The sequence below is a fragment of the Antechinus flavipes genome, chromosome 2 (assembly GCF_016432865.1).
Source record: "Antechinus flavipes isolate AdamAnt ecotype Samford, QLD, Australia chromosome 2, AdamAnt_v2, whole genome shotgun sequence".
NCBI classification, from domain to species: Eukaryota; Metazoa; Chordata; class Mammalia; order Dasyuromorphia; family Dasyuridae; genus Antechinus; species Antechinus flavipes.
Window position 1 is genome coordinate 278077326 of NC_067399.1, and position 15889 is coordinate 278093214.

The window sequence follows — 15889 nt, forward strand, 5'->3', positions numbered from 1 at the left end:
TCAGTCTAGCTTTTCAGGTTTGTAAATTCCTTTATGAAGGATCTCTGTGCCACCAGAAGGGGGTTCCCAAAACTCCTATCCATGTGCCAAATCCCAAGGGGTTTGGGGGAGTCTGACCTCTTCATTTGGTTCCCTGAACCCCAAACCTGCCACTACTCTCATGATTTAACTCCCTGACCATCAGGAATCCTAATCCCCTCATTTAGTTCCCTGAATCTAATCTCATCATAAGGAATCCATCAATCCTGTGAAGGGAAGAAGTTAATGCTATCCCCTGCTGCGATAGTATTTGGATCTTTAGATGGGGATACTGAATTAACATTTGGGTTAATATTACTGGCAAAGGCTATCACAAACAATTCATTTTGATACTTGTCAAATTATAGAATTGTTGAGGCTTGACTAGCCTTAACAAGTAGGTACAATTGTGTCCTAATAAAGAAAGGTTTTTGTGGAACTGCCTGTCCAATATGGAATTATGTTTGGTTTGCTACAAGGGTTGGACATTTAGAAAATGCAAATCAAAAAATAAGTTGGTTATACATGTAATAGGTAATAGATCTCTTAGGAAGAACTGGAATCAAATTAAGGTCTTAAGGCAAGTGATAGATACCAATGCCTGGATAGAATCGGTAAAGTACTCTGTAAAAAGAGCCTGAACAAAAAGCAATACCTATGTCTGTACTACAGGTTGCCCCATGTCCAGAGTGTACATTCCCTTTGGGAATAGAAAAACACAAGAGTGAATTCCTCCTGATACCAAAATAACCTTCCTGAGGAGAATTACAATGCTTTATACTCTTACCTCTGGAGATCAATCAGCTTGCCTCTATCACAGGGTCAAAGATTGCAAAATCTAGGGACTGTAGTGGCAAGTACCCAAGTCATAACTGAGAGTAGCTCTGGCAATTTCTTGGATGAGCATACCCCAAGCAAATCTTGGATGTATTGAATGAGCTTGGATGAGCACTCTCAAACCTTTGTCTGGAAACTGAGTGGTCACCTGTGCACCAATTCAATTGGCTATTTCTTTTATCTTGGCACTCGAAGATTGAATCAGGAAGAATTAAATTAAGAGTAGTAACCTATTAATTCAAGACTAGAAATCTAGTTCTGGATTTAGGTTATTCCTATGCTGGTGAGTAAATATTAAGTTACACCAGAGAAGCAGTGAAGGGAATAGTAAAGTAGTTAGATGCTACTAGCAGAATAGTATGGGAAAATAAAATGACTCCAGAAAGATTAATGGCAGGAAGAGGAACATATGTTACAACTGGAAATTTTACTCCTAGCACAGCCCTACCAGAAAAATTAGCAGAAAATTCAGGGATTAATTATCCATTCTAATTTGTGCAGTGGTTAATAAGCTTTTAAGAAGAGGGATGTAAAAAATTAGATGTGAAAACCAAATTATTAAAAAGAAAAAAGTGGGATTGTGAGGAATGGATGGGCATTTGTATTTTTCATGGTTGTGAAAATTGGATTGGAGAAAAGAAGCTTGAATTGGAGGGCCGAAGGACATTGAGGAATAATCAAGGGGGAATTTATTTTCTCCCCAAAGAATGTAAACTGCTTGGCGCAGGGACTAGCTAGGTAATGAAAAGTGGAGAATTCATGTATTGTAACTTCTGTAACATCCAATTAATGAGGGATCAGGATTGGGAGTTTATAAGTCAAGAACATAGGGGAAGTCCTGAAGGTGAGATATAGAAATTGACAAATTATATTAGGATTGGTGTGAGAAATACTCAAATGATCAAAAAGGGATTATGTGGGATCGATGTAAGATTTTCCCAGAGAACTTGATGGGGTTCTAGTGGCAGTCAGAGAGTTGTGGGAATCCTCTTTTGGTTGGCGCAGGTCCTTCATGAAAGAATTCAGGAACCTGAAGAGTTTTAGGTGGCAAAAAGGGAAGTTTGTTGGATGAGAAGTCAGCTTTGCTAGGAAATTGACTTCCTCATGGTAAAGTCCTATTAGGGTAATGGAGGCTGGCACAGAGAAGAGAATGTCTTCACAGCGGGCAGGGTCCTGGGCACTATGCCAAAGAGGCAAAGCATACTACTTTGGGATATTCTGCAAAAGAAGTGAGTTTAAAATTGCCCTTTAATAGGGAATATTGAGGCTCAAGTTTCAGACTGAACAGAAAGCCAAAGTCCCCAGGCCTAGATCTCCAATTGAATGGTGGAAATCACTTTGAAGACTTCTGGAATTTGGAATTTACTGAAAAGGGTCTGTATCCCCAAAAGATCAATGGGATGATTTGCCTTAGAAAAAGCCCAGCCAGGAGGATATGCTCTCTCTCATAGACTCTTTGGAGTCTGGGAGACCCCAATTTCTCTTCTTTTGCAGATCAAAAGACACAATTTAATTTTACAGATTAAAAAGGGAACACAGTTTCATACCCCTGTCATACTGACCTCTGCCACAGTTTGGGGCTACAGTTCTAGAAAACAAAGCTCCTTGCCTTATACCCTTGCTTAATTTTGCATAAACTGCTTTGTAATCTATAGTTCCCCCATGTTGTACCCTGAAGGTACCATGAAGGTTACCCTGAGTAAGTTAGAGACAGCTGGGGCCCAAGATGTGATAAAGTTTTAGGGTATTAAAAAAAACCTGTTGCCTGTCCTTTGCCTCATTGCATTAGACTATTCGCTGATAGAGGCCACGTTGTTTTTTTCTGCAGAAATTGAATAAATTGCTTTTTGCTCTGGCTCAGAGAAAGGTCTATTTGTATTATTTTAGGTTAGTGGTCACTGTCCCACACAATATTAAGTAAACTAAGTAGAACCAAGAGAACACTGTGCACAGCAACAAAAAGATTATATGATGATCAAGAGTTGGCTCTTTTCAACAATGCAGTGATTCAGGACAATTCCAACAGACTTGTGATGGAGAGAACCACCTGCACCCAGAAAGAGGAGTGTGGGCACTAAATGTGGATCACAACATAGTATTTTCACCTTTTTTTTTTCTTTCTAATCTGATTTTTCTTGTGGAGCATGATAAATGTGAAAATATATTTAGAAGAACTGCACATGTTTAACCTATATTGGATCACTTGCTGTCTAGAGAAGGGGGCTGAGGGAAAGAGAGGGAAAAAAATCTGGGAACACAAGATTTTGCAAGAGTGGTAAAAACACTCTTTGCATGCATTTTGAAAATAAAAAACTTAATTTTTTTAAAAAAGGACCAAATGCAGGAGTTTTTATATAGTATTTTTGAGGGAAGGGGTCTTCCCAGTCTAAATCATTGATCAATTCTACTAAGGCCTAGACTGTGCAAAACACCTTAAAAATTCAGGAGGGACAGGTAGGTGGCGCAGTGGATAGAGCACCAGCCCTTAAGTTAGGAGGACCTGAGTTCAAATTTAGTCTCAGACACTTAACACTTACTAGCTGTGTGACCCTTGGCAAGACATTTAACCCCAATGCCTCAGCCAAAAAAAAAATTCAGAAGGATAGATCAACATTATATGCAATAGTTCAACTGGAGGAACATTAAGTCAAGATTTTTTTTCCCCTGAGGCAATTGGGGTTAAGTGACTTGCAGAGTCACACAGCCAGGAAGTGTTAAATGTTTGAGACAAATTTGAACTCAGATCCTTCTAACTTTAGGCATGGTGCTCTCTATCCACTGCACCACCTACTGCCCCATTAAGTCAAGATTCTAAGGGAAAATAATGAGGGAAAAATATATGAAAGGAAGGGACCTGAAGATCTCAAAATTATATCACAATTATTTGATACTAGCTAAAATGAAAATTTCATTAGTGAAACAGATTAGGTACACAACACACAAAAGATACAAATATAGTAATGTACTGTTCAAGGACAGCAATTGCTGTTGCAAGAACTCACTATTTGTTGAAAACTGAAAACAGCCTAGCAGAAATTAGATTTATAAATCAATTTTTCACAACTATATACAGCAAAATAATCCCCAAATATATATAGACACACTTAGGTCACATTACAAAGGAGTGAGGAAAAAAATGCTTTTCATGATTAAGTTTTGAACTCTTGAGAAGACCACAGAAGAAAAAATGGACAATTTTGATTACATAAAATTGAAAAGATTTAATCAAAATCCTAACTGTAATTAAAATTAGAATATGAAGAGGGGGCTGGCAGTACCAGATCTCAAACTGTGGCAAGAACTAACAGGAAAAAAGTCTTTGAAGCAATTTTTTCAAAAAAAGTTTCTTGTAAAAGGTGGGATTTATCTGAGAATTGAAGGAAGCCAGGAAAGCTAGGAGACAAATGAGAAGAGATTCCAAGCATAGAGGAATAGCTAATAAATATACATGAACTCAGAAGATGTCTTAAGGGACACCAAGGAATTCAGACTATGAAGTCTGTGTCACTAGATAGCAAAGTACATGGAAAAGAGTAAAATATGAAAGGAAGTGGCCAGTTATGAAGGGCTAAAACCAAAGAATTTTATATTTGATCCTGGGGATAACAGGAAGCTGAATATGGAAGTGATATAAGTTGCACATTAAGAAAATCATTTTGCCAGATAAGTGGAAGATGGACTGAAGTGAAGAGAAATTTGAGGCAGGGAGGCCAACCTGAGGCTACGCAAGCAATAGTCCAGGAATGAGATGGTGAGGTTCTATAATAGGATATAGATAAATAGAATAGGCAATTCTCGAAAAAATAAAAGTGATCAACAAAAAAAAAATTCTAGTAGAGAAATGGAAATAAAGCAATTCTGAATGTTTAGTCTTAAGAGTGCTGAAAATGAGGAAAAAAGAAAATGACAATTGTTGGAGAGGAATTGGAAGATACTAATGAATTGTTGATGAATCTATGTCAAACTATTTGGAAAGCAGAAATCACTAAACTGTGCATACCATCTTAACCATTAATACCATCATAAGAGTCATATTCCAATAAAGAGGAAAAGGACCAATATATACAAAAATCATTTTTTTGGTAGGAAAGAACAGGGAACTAATAGAGAGTCCATAAATTGAAGAATGGACCAAATATGATATATGAATGTAATGGAGTGTCATTGAGCTACAATAAGTGACAAAAGAATTTCAGAGAAAATCTGAGGAAACCTGTAGGAACTGATGTATAGTAAGGTGAGCAGAACCAAAAGAATATACAATAGTAAAGATGGGACAGTACAGTAACAATAGGAGGAGGCTGAAGGAAGTTGGAGGGGAAAGGGTATTTGCAAAGAAGAAAGAAAAAATTAAACATTTGTTAAAATGTACAGAAGAGCAAGCCTAAGTTCAGGAGGAGTAACAAGCACATTAGCCTTGTAAATGATTCACTACATACTTAAAAAAAAATCCAAACTGCACTTAGTAGTGATTTGCAGTTTTACATATAATTCTTTTTCTGTTCTACTTTATATAAGAGAAATAGTTTTTGGAATTCATTATCAAGAATTTCCAAAAATTAAACTAAAGCAACTCTAATAAGATATACAAAAATTATAGATCTTAAAGAGCACACTCAATGATTTATCAATAGCAATGGCAGTAGCTTATGGGATAAAACAACTTAATTAGAAAAACAATCCAAGCCTCAAATGGGATCTGGAACTAGAGAAGTTATTGATTCCTCTATAGAATAAGGATAGACTTCTTAAGTTGGAAAAGTAGCTAGAAGACCAGCAAAATAACAAAACTATAGCTGTTCATCATTGCCATGATGAAGGGGAAAAAATCTTGCTTTTGATAAATACAAAGACATTACTGTTAAAGATGGGGAAAAAATGATTTCTTTTTACTGTTACTCATTTTTTCTTTCAAGGCTATTTTCAGAAGTCTAGGTGAGCCAATTAGACCCGAGCATCTTTATAGGATTAAAATATCTGTCCTAAAAAAAAAAAAATGCTCCAAATCACTTGGATTAGAGAAATGCAAATTAAAACAATTCTAAGAAAAATATTACATCACTGCTAAAAAACAATTTTGAAGATCTTTATATAGTGCTTAAAGAAGAATAGTACTGAGTGATTAGTTCATACAATAACATATTGTAAAGTCAAACAACTTTGAAAGCTGTAACAACTGTGATCAATACAGGTTTCAGCCATGACTCCAAAAGACCAATGGTGCAACATACTTTCTGACAAAGGAGTAAGAGAATATAGAATGAGGCATGTGTTTTTTATATAGCCGATGAAGGAATATGTTTTGCTTGACTATGCATATTTGTAATAATATGTTTTTTGATGTCATGGACAGTAGGAGGGAAATAAAATATATTTTTTAAAATTGAAATTTAAAGTTTTAGATGTTGCTGCAGATATGGAATGTTGCATGTATTTACAGTTGAGGTCACTGCTTATACTTAAGTGTTTTAACTTTGTACAAGACATCTTTTATAGAATAGAAATAACCTGTAAATATAATGTAAAAAAAATCATCTCAATAAAAAACTTAAGGTATCCCCTTCTACTGATCAGATTGGCTAAAATGATAGAAAAATATAATGATAAATATTGGTGGAGATATGGGAAAACCAGGACACTAATATATTGTTGGTGGAGTTGTGAAATAATCCAACCATTCTGGAGAGCAATTTGGAATCATGCCCGAAAGGCTATATAAAAGTGTGGGCAAATTGATTCAAACATTCTGGAGAACAATTTGGAAGTATGTCCAAAGAGTTATAAAACTTACATAGCTTTTGTTCTAGCAGTGTGACTACTGTATCTCTATCCCAAAGAGATCATAAAAGAGGGAAAAGAACCCACATGTGCAAAAATGTTTGTAGCAGCTCCTTTTTTAAAAAAATTTTTTTTTCCAAATACAAAGTTATTTTTTAACATTCACCTTTGCAAAACCTCATGTTCCAAATTTTTCTCCCTCTTTCCCCTCCCTTCTTCTCTAAGACAGCAAGCAATCTATATAGGTTAAACATGTATACTTCTAAACATTTCTATATTTATCATGCTGCACAAGAAAAATCAGATCAAATGGGGTTAAAAAATGAAAAAGGAAAAAACCAAACAACAACAAAAGGATGAAATTACTATGCTTTGATCCACATTGTGTCCATAGTTCTCTGGATGCAGAAGGTATTTTTCATCATGTCTATTAGAATTGCCTTAAATCATCTCATTGTTGAAAAGAACAAAGTTCATCACAGTTAATCATCACATAATCTTGTTACTATGTTCTCATGGTTCTGCTCACTTCACTTAACATCATCAGTTCATGTAAATATTTCCAGATAGTAGCTCTTTTTGTAGTGGCAAGGAATTGGAAATTGAGTGGATGCCCATCAATTGGGAAATGGCTGAATGAGTTATGGTATATGAAAATAATGGAATGTTATGCTATAAGAAATAATTAGCATAGGTTTTTTTTCTTGGTTTTTTTTTTCCCCTTTTAAACCTATATTGGATTGTTTGATCAAGTCTATGGGAAGGATTTGGAAGAGGAAGGGAGAAAAATTTGGAAAATAATATTTTGCAGAAGTGAATACTAAAAATCATCTGTGCATGTATTTGTAAATAAAAAGCTACTTAAAAAGAAAACAAAACAAAACCAAAAATAAACAGAAAAAAAGAAATGATGAACAGGCTGATTTTAGAAAAGCCTGGAAAGATTTATATGAACTGATGCTGAGTAAAATGAGCAGAATCAGGAAAACATTTAGACAATAACAGCAAGATTATGTGATGATCAATTGTGTAAGATTTATCTCTTTCTCAGCAATATCCAAGATAATTCCAATAAACTTTGGGATGGAAAATGCCATTTGTATCTAGAGAGAGAAATAAGGAAACTGAATGTGGATCAAAGCACAGTATTTTAACTTTCTGGTATGTTTGTTTTTTCTTATGGTTTCTCCCTTTTATTCTGACTTTTCTTTCATAACATGACCAATATGGAAATATGTTTTAAAAGACTGTACATGTATTCAACCTCTATCAGATTGCTTGCTCCCTTGGTGAGAGAAAAAGTAAGGGAAATAAGGAGAAAAAATTTGGCAACTCAAAATCTTACAAAAATGAATGTTAAAAACTATCTTTACTTGTAACTGAGAAAAAATAAAACACTATTAAATGTAATGTTCTGACTAGCTTTCTGGAAGGCCTTGGGACCAGCCTTGGTTTCAGCAGAATCATCATCACAAGAATAGTCAGGAATGAAGTCCAAAGTATTATCTCCTTCACAGTCTGTCTCCTTCACCTGGGGCCAGGCTAGCTTTCTGGGGGACCTTCAGATGGTCCTTGGTCTTAGTGGAGAAGTGAAGGAGACAGGACAGCCACCACGAAGGTCTTTATCTTTGAGTCTGGTCTCCAGTATTCTATCTTCTCTGCCTATCTCCGACTCTGTCTCCCTCCCAAAACTCTTGGCTCTTATATACTCTAAGTACATCATTATAGGTGTCAGTCTTGTAGAATAAGTGTCAACTTGTAGAATTATACTAAGTACTAAGTACATGTAAACTACAGAATCATTATCTCAATTCCACTAAGTTAACACCTTGTTGTAAGATTACTTGTTTCAAGTACACTTGGCCCTCTACAATTAAGTGCAAAAAAAGATTAAAATGTCTGCCAGAAAAAAATGCTTGGGAAAGGGCAGCTAGGTGGTACAGTGGACAGGCCACCAGCCTGAAGTCAGGAGAATCTGAGTTCAAATATAATCTCAGACACTTAACACTTCCTAGCTGTTGTATGATCCTGGGCAAGTCATTTGACCCCAAATGCCTCAGCCAAAAAAAAAGAATACTTTTTACTTCTACTAGTCAAAAATTTTGCCCTATTGAGGTGGTGATGAACTCTGATTAACATATTAATATCATATTAACATAATTGATTAATAGCCTGAGAGAATCAGAATTGTCCAAGAATAACAGAAATTCCCACATGGAATTGAGGGAATTTAATTCTGCAACATATACCACACATTGTAAAGAGTGAAGAAATCTACAGTGACAAAAAGTTTCATGAAGAATTAAAGAATGTACTTCAAATCTTATGAACTTAATGCCAAATTATGTAAAGCAAGTTATTATAGCAAAAGGAGACTGTAGTGCACATTAAGAGATTTTTTAAGATGTTAAAAAGTTTTAATATTTATTGTATAAATCAATGTAGTTATTTTATTTTACCCCATTAAATTTGTTTAATTCTATATACTTGGGCCTTATGACTTGAACTCAAAAAGGGCACTGTATCATAGCAGCCTGGTTCTGTTTTTTCCATTTTGTTGGTTATCACTGCTTCATTAATCCTATTCTTTTTTTTCTCCTAATTTCACCAAATGTTTAAATGTTTAAACTCATCTTTTTTTCTATTCTAAGTCTTTTTTACCTGCCTACTTTAAACTATATACTTGATATACCTTAATCCAGCTCTTCTCCAGACTAAATAGTCCCAGTTCTTCTATCTGACCCTAGTCACACACAGCATATTGATATCCTTCCTAAAAGGTCACCAGAGGACATTTAATGTTTGTTGAAGTGATTCCCACATCAGTAACCCCATATCTGACTTACATGTACTCTAATTATCTCTATTACCCACAGCCTAAAGCAGAGTTGTCAAACTTACTGTTTCTACAATTTCTGAATGGTTGGAAACAGATTAAAAAGTTAACTGAGAAATATTTGAACAAAATAAAAAATATAACAGATAGTTAATTTGTGGGGTTTTTTTTAAGTTACTACATGGGCTTGAAGGGATTCCTTTTTTTTTTTAATTTAATTTTATTTAATAATAACTTTGTATTGACAGATTCCATGCCAGGATAATTTTTACATAACATTATCCCTTGCAATCACTTATGTTTCGTTTTTTTTCCCCTCCCTCTCTCCTCCCCCCCCCAAGATGGCAAGCAGTCCTATATATGTTAAATATGTTGCAGTATATCCTAGATACAATACTTATTTGCAGAACCGACCAGTTCTCCCGCTGCACAGGGAGAATTGGATTCAGAAGGTAAAAATAACTCGGGAAGAAAATCAAAAATGCAAATAGTTCACTTTCATTTTACAGTATTCCTTCTTTGGGTGTAGCTGTTTCTGTCCATCATTTATCCAATGAAACTCAATTAAGTCTCTTTGTCAGAGAAATTCACTTCCATCAGAATACATCCTCATACAATATCGTTGTCGAAGTGTATAATGATCTCCTGGTTCTGCTCATCTCACTTAGCATCAGTCCATGTAGGTCTCTCCAAGCCTCTCTGTATTCATCCTGCTGGTCATTCCTTACAGAGCAATAATATTCCATAACATTCATATACCACAATTTACCCAGCCATTCTCCAATTGATGGGCATCCATTCATTTTCCAGTTTCTAGCCACTACAAACAGGACTGCCACAAACATTTTGGCACATACAGGTCCCTTTCCCTTTTTTAGTATCTCTTTGGGGTATAAGCCCAATAGAAACACTACTGGATCAAAGGGTATGCACAGTTTGATAACTTTTTGGGCATAATTCCAGATTGCTCTCCAGAATGGCTGGATTCGTTCACAGCTCCACCAACAATGTATCAGTGTCCCCGTTTTCCCGCATCCCCTCCAACATTCATCATTATTTTTTCCTGTCATCTTAGCCAATCTGACAGGTGTGTAGTGATATCTCAGAGTTGTCTTAATTTGCATTTCTCTGATCAATAGTGATTTGGAACACTCTTTCATGTGAGTGGTAATAGTTTCAATTTCTTCATCTGAAAATTGTCTGTTCATATCCTTTGACCATTTATCAATTGGAGAATGGCTTGATTTTTTATAAATTTGAGTCAATTCTCTATATATTTTGGAAATGAGGCCTTTATCAGAACCTTTAATTGTAAAGATGTTTTCCCAGTTTGTTGCTTCCCTACTAATCTTGTTTGCATTCATTCTGTTTGTACAAAGGCTTTTTAATTTGATATAATCAAAATTTTCTATTTTGTGATCGGTAATGGTCTCTAGTTCATCTTTGGTCACAAATTTCTTTCTCCTCCATAAGTCTGAGAGATAAACTATCCTATGTTCCTCTAATTTATTTATAATCTCGTTCTTTATACCTATGTCATGGACCCATTTTGATCTTATCTTGGTATGTGGTGTTAAGTGTGGGTCCTTGCCTAATTTCTGCCATACTAATTTCCAGTTATCCCAGCAGTTTTTATCAAATAATGAAATCTTATCCCAAAATTTAGAATCTTTGGGTTTGTCAAACACTAGATTGCTATAGTTGACTATTCTGTCTTGTGAACCTAACCTTTTCCACTGATCAACTAATCTATTTCTAAGCCAATACCAAATGGTTTTGGTGACTGCTGCTTTATAATATAATTTTAGATCAGGTACAGCTAGACCACCTTCATTTGATTTTTTTTTCATTAATTCCCTTGAGATTCTCGATTTTTTATTGTTCCATATGAATTTTGTTGTTATTTTTTCTAAATCATTAAAATATTTTCTTGGAAGTCTGATTGGTATAGCACTAAATAAATAGATTAGTTTAGGGAGTATTGTCATCTTTATTATATTCGCTCGGCCTATCCAAGAGCACTTAATATTTTTCCAATTATTTAAGTCTGACTTTATTTGTGTGAAAACTTTTTTGTAATTTTGTTCATATAATTCCTGACTTTCCTTTGGTAGGTAGATTCCCAAATATTTTATGCTATCAACAGTTATTTTGAATGGAATTTCTCTTTGTATCTCTTGCTCTTGGATTTTGTTGGTGGTGTATAAGAATGCTGAGGATTTATGGGGATTTATTTTGTATCCTGCTACTTTGCTAAAATTATGAATTATTTCTAATAGCTTTTTAGTAGAATCTCTGGGGTTTTCTAGGTATACCATCATATCATCTGCAAAGAGTGATAGTTTGGTTTCCTCATTGCCTACTCTAATTCCTTTAATCTCTTTCTCGACTCTTATTGCAGAGGCTAGTGTTTCTAATACAATATTGAATAATAATGGTGATAGTGGGCAACCTTGCTTCACTCCAGATCTTACTGGGAAAGGTTCCAGTTTTTCCCCATTGCATATGATGCTTACTGAAGGTTTAAAATATATGCTCCTAACTATTTTAAGGAAAAGTCCTTTTATTCCTATGCTCTCAAGTGTTTTTATTAGGAATGGCTGTTGGATTTTATCAAATGCTTTTTCTGCATCTATTGAGATGATCATATGGTTTTTGTTTGGTTGGTTGTTGATATGGTCAATTATGTTAATAGTTTTCCTAATATTGAACCAGCCCTGCATTCCTGGTATAAATCCTACTTGGTCATAGTGTATTATCCTGGGGATGATTTTCTGTAATCTTTTTGCTAATATTTTATTTAAGATTTTAGCATCAATATTCATTAGGGAGATTGGTCTATAATTTTCTTTCTCTGTTTTCAGCCTACCTGGTTTAGGTATCAGTACCATATCTGTGTCATAAAAGGAGTTTGGTAGGACTCCTTCAATCCCTACTTCTTCAAATAGTTTATTTAGCATTGGAGTTAATTGATCTTTAAATGTTTGATAGAATTCAGATGTAAATCCATCTGGTCCTGGGGTTTTTTTCTTAGGGAGTTGATTGATAGTTTGTTCTATTTCTTTTTCTGAGATAGGAGTGTTTAGGATATTTACTTCTTCCTCTGTTAGTTTAGGCAAGCTATATTTTTGGAGGTATTCTTCTATTTCATTTAAGTTGTCGAATTTATTGGCATAAAGTTGGGCAAAGTAACTCCTAATTATTGCTCTAATTTCCTCTTCATTAGTGGTGAGTTCTCCCTTTTCATTTTTAAGACTAACAATTTGATTTTCCTCTTTCCTTTTTTTAATCAGATTTACTAAGGGTTTGTCTATTTTGTTGGTTTTTTCATAGAACCAACTCTTAGTTCTATTAATTAATTCAATAGTTTTTTTACTTTCAATTTTATTGATCTCTCCTTTTATTTTTTGAATTTCAAGTTTAGTGTTTGATTGGGGGTTTTTAATTTGTTCCTTTTCTAGCATTTTTAGTTGCAAGCCCAATTCATTGACCTTCTCTTTCTCTATTTTATACAAATAGGCCTCTAGAGATATGAAATTTCCCCTTATTACCGCTTTGGCTGCATCCCATACATTTTGGTATGATGTCTCATTATTATCATTTTCTTGGATGAAGTTATTATGTCTATAATTTGCTGTTTCACCCAATCATTCTTTAGTATGAGATTATTTAGTTTCCAATTATTTTTTGGTCTACTTTCCTGTGGCTTTTTATTGAATGTAATTTTCAATGCATCATGGTCTGAAAAGGATGCATTCACTATTTCTGCCTTACTGCATTTGAGTTTGAGGTTTTTATGTCCTAATATATGGTCAATTTTTGTATAAGTTCCATGAACTGCTGAAAAGAAGGTGTACTCCTTTCTGTCCCCATTACATTTTCTCCAGAAATCTATCATATCTAATTTTTCTAGTATTCTATTTATCTCTTTGACTTCTTTCTTATTTATTTTGTGGTTTGATTTATCTAATTCTGAGAGTGCAAGGTTGAGATCTCCCACTATTATAGTTTTACTGTCTATTTCTTCTTGCAGCTCTCTTAATTTCTCTTTTAAGAATTTAGATGCTACACTACTTGGTGCATATATGTTTAATATAGATACTGCTTCGTTATTCATTCTACCCTTTAGCAAGATCTAGTGCCCTTCCTTATCTCTTTTGATTAGATCAATTTTTGCTTTAGTTTGATCTGAGATCAGGATGGCTACCCCTGCTTTTTTGGCTTCACCTGAAGCATAGTAGGTTTTGCTCCAACCTTTTACCTTTAACCTGCATGTATCACCCCGCTTCAGGTGTGTTTCCTGTAAACAACATATTGTAGGATTCTGGCTTTTAATCCATTCTGCTAACCGCTTCCTCTTTATAGAGGAGTTTACCCCGTTCACATTTATGGTTAAAAAGACCAATTCTGTATTACTTGCCATCTTGTTAACCCCGATTTATGCTTTTCTCCCTTCTTACTCCCTTACCCCCCTTTCCAGTATTAAGCTTGTGAGCACCACTTGCTTCTCACAGCCCTCCCTTTTTTAGTATCCCTCCCCCCCCTTAGAGTTCCTCCCCCTAATTTACCCCTTTCCCTCCCAGTTACCGTATTCCCTTCCACTTAGCTTATTCCTTCCCTTTTCACTTTTCCCTTCTCACTTTTCAATGAGGTGGGAGAAGTTTCACCATAGATTGAATATGTCTAAAATTCTTCTCTTAATGCCAATTCTGAAAGCAGTAAAATACTCACTATATTCATCCCTCTCCATTCTTTCTCTCAGATATAATAGGTTTCCTATGCCTCTTCATGAGATGTACTACCCCCACTTTCCCATTTTTCTGGTACAATGTCCTTTCCACATCTAGTTTCTAGAACAAGGTATACATGTATTCTTTATACATCTTTATAGCCAAAATATAGTTCCCAAGATTAATCTTTACCTTTTTAGATTTCTCTTGAGTTCTGTGCTTGTAGATCAAATTTTTTGTTAAGTTCTGGCTTTTTCATCAAAAATAGGTGAAATTCGTTTACTTCGTTGAATGTCCATCTTCTTCCCTGGAAAAAGATGCTCATTCTCGCTGGGTAAGTTATTTTTGGTTGCATACCAAGTTCCTTAGCCTTTCGGAATATCATATTCCAGGCCCTTCGATCCTTTAATGTGGATGCTGCCAGATCCTGGGTGATCCTTATTGTGGCTCCTTGATACTTGAATTGGGTTTTTCTAGCTGCTTGCAGTATTTTTTTCCTTCGCCTGAGGGTTCTGGCATTTGGCCACTATATTCCTTGGTGTTTTGATTTTAGGATCCCTTTCAGTGGGTGATCGATGAATCCTTTCAATGTTTATTTTTTCCTCTGTTTCTAAGACTTCTGGGCAGTTCTCTTTGATAATTTCCTGGAAAATAGTGTCCAGGCTCTTTTTTTCATCATACTTTTCTGGAAGTCCGATGATTCTCAGGTTGTCTCTCCTGGATCTGTTTTCCAGGTCTGTTGTCTTCCCCAGAAGGTATTTCACATTCTTTTCCATTGTTTGATTTTTTTGGATTTGCTTGACTGATTCTTCTTGTCTCCTCGAGTCATTCAATTCCAATTGTTCGACCCTGATTTTCAGTGAGGTATTTTCTTCACTCACTTTTTTAAGATCTTTTTCTAATTGTCCAATTGAGTTCTTTTGTTCTGTGGAATTTTTTTCCATTTCGCCAATTTTGTTTTCCAGTTCACCAATCCTATTTTTCAAGGATTTGGTTTCTTTATCCACTCTCTCTTTAACTGACTTCTCCAGGCTCTTTTGCCAAGCCTCCCTCTCCTTTTGCAAAGCCTCACTCTGCTTTTGCCAAGCCTCCCTCTCCTTTTCCCAAGCCTCCCTCTCCTTTCCCCAAGCTTCCCTCTCCTTTTGCCAAGCCTCCCTCTCCTTTCCCCATTTTTCTTCTAGCTCCCTTGTGAGAGCCTTTTTAATTTCCTCCATGAGATTCATCTGTGCTGAGGAACATATGATCTCCTCCTTTGGGGATTCACCTGGGGACTGTTTGTTTTTAGTCTCCTCAGGATTTGGAGTCTGCTCTCTATCTGTATAGAAGCTGTCAAGGGTTAAATTCTTTTTCAGTTTCTTGCTCATTCTGTCTAATAATCAAAGACAAACTATGAAAGAAACAGAAGAAAAAACCCCTTGAATGGAGGCTGCTTTCTTTGGGGGAGGGGCAGGGTATTCGTGAGGCACGGGTCCTACTGTGCTGCAGCGCCTGTGCTCTGAGACACTGTGGGGGAGGGGTGGCCAGGTCCCGAGAGACTCCAGCTGTTTGGGGTTGTATTCTTCAACCTCAGTGTTTTTAGCTTCTCTGCTGGGCTGCTGACTTGCTGCCGGAGCAAAGTATCTAATCCTGTAGCAAAGCTCTCCCCGCAGAGACGGCCGCGATCACGCCCCACCCCCTCTCTGCTCCGCTC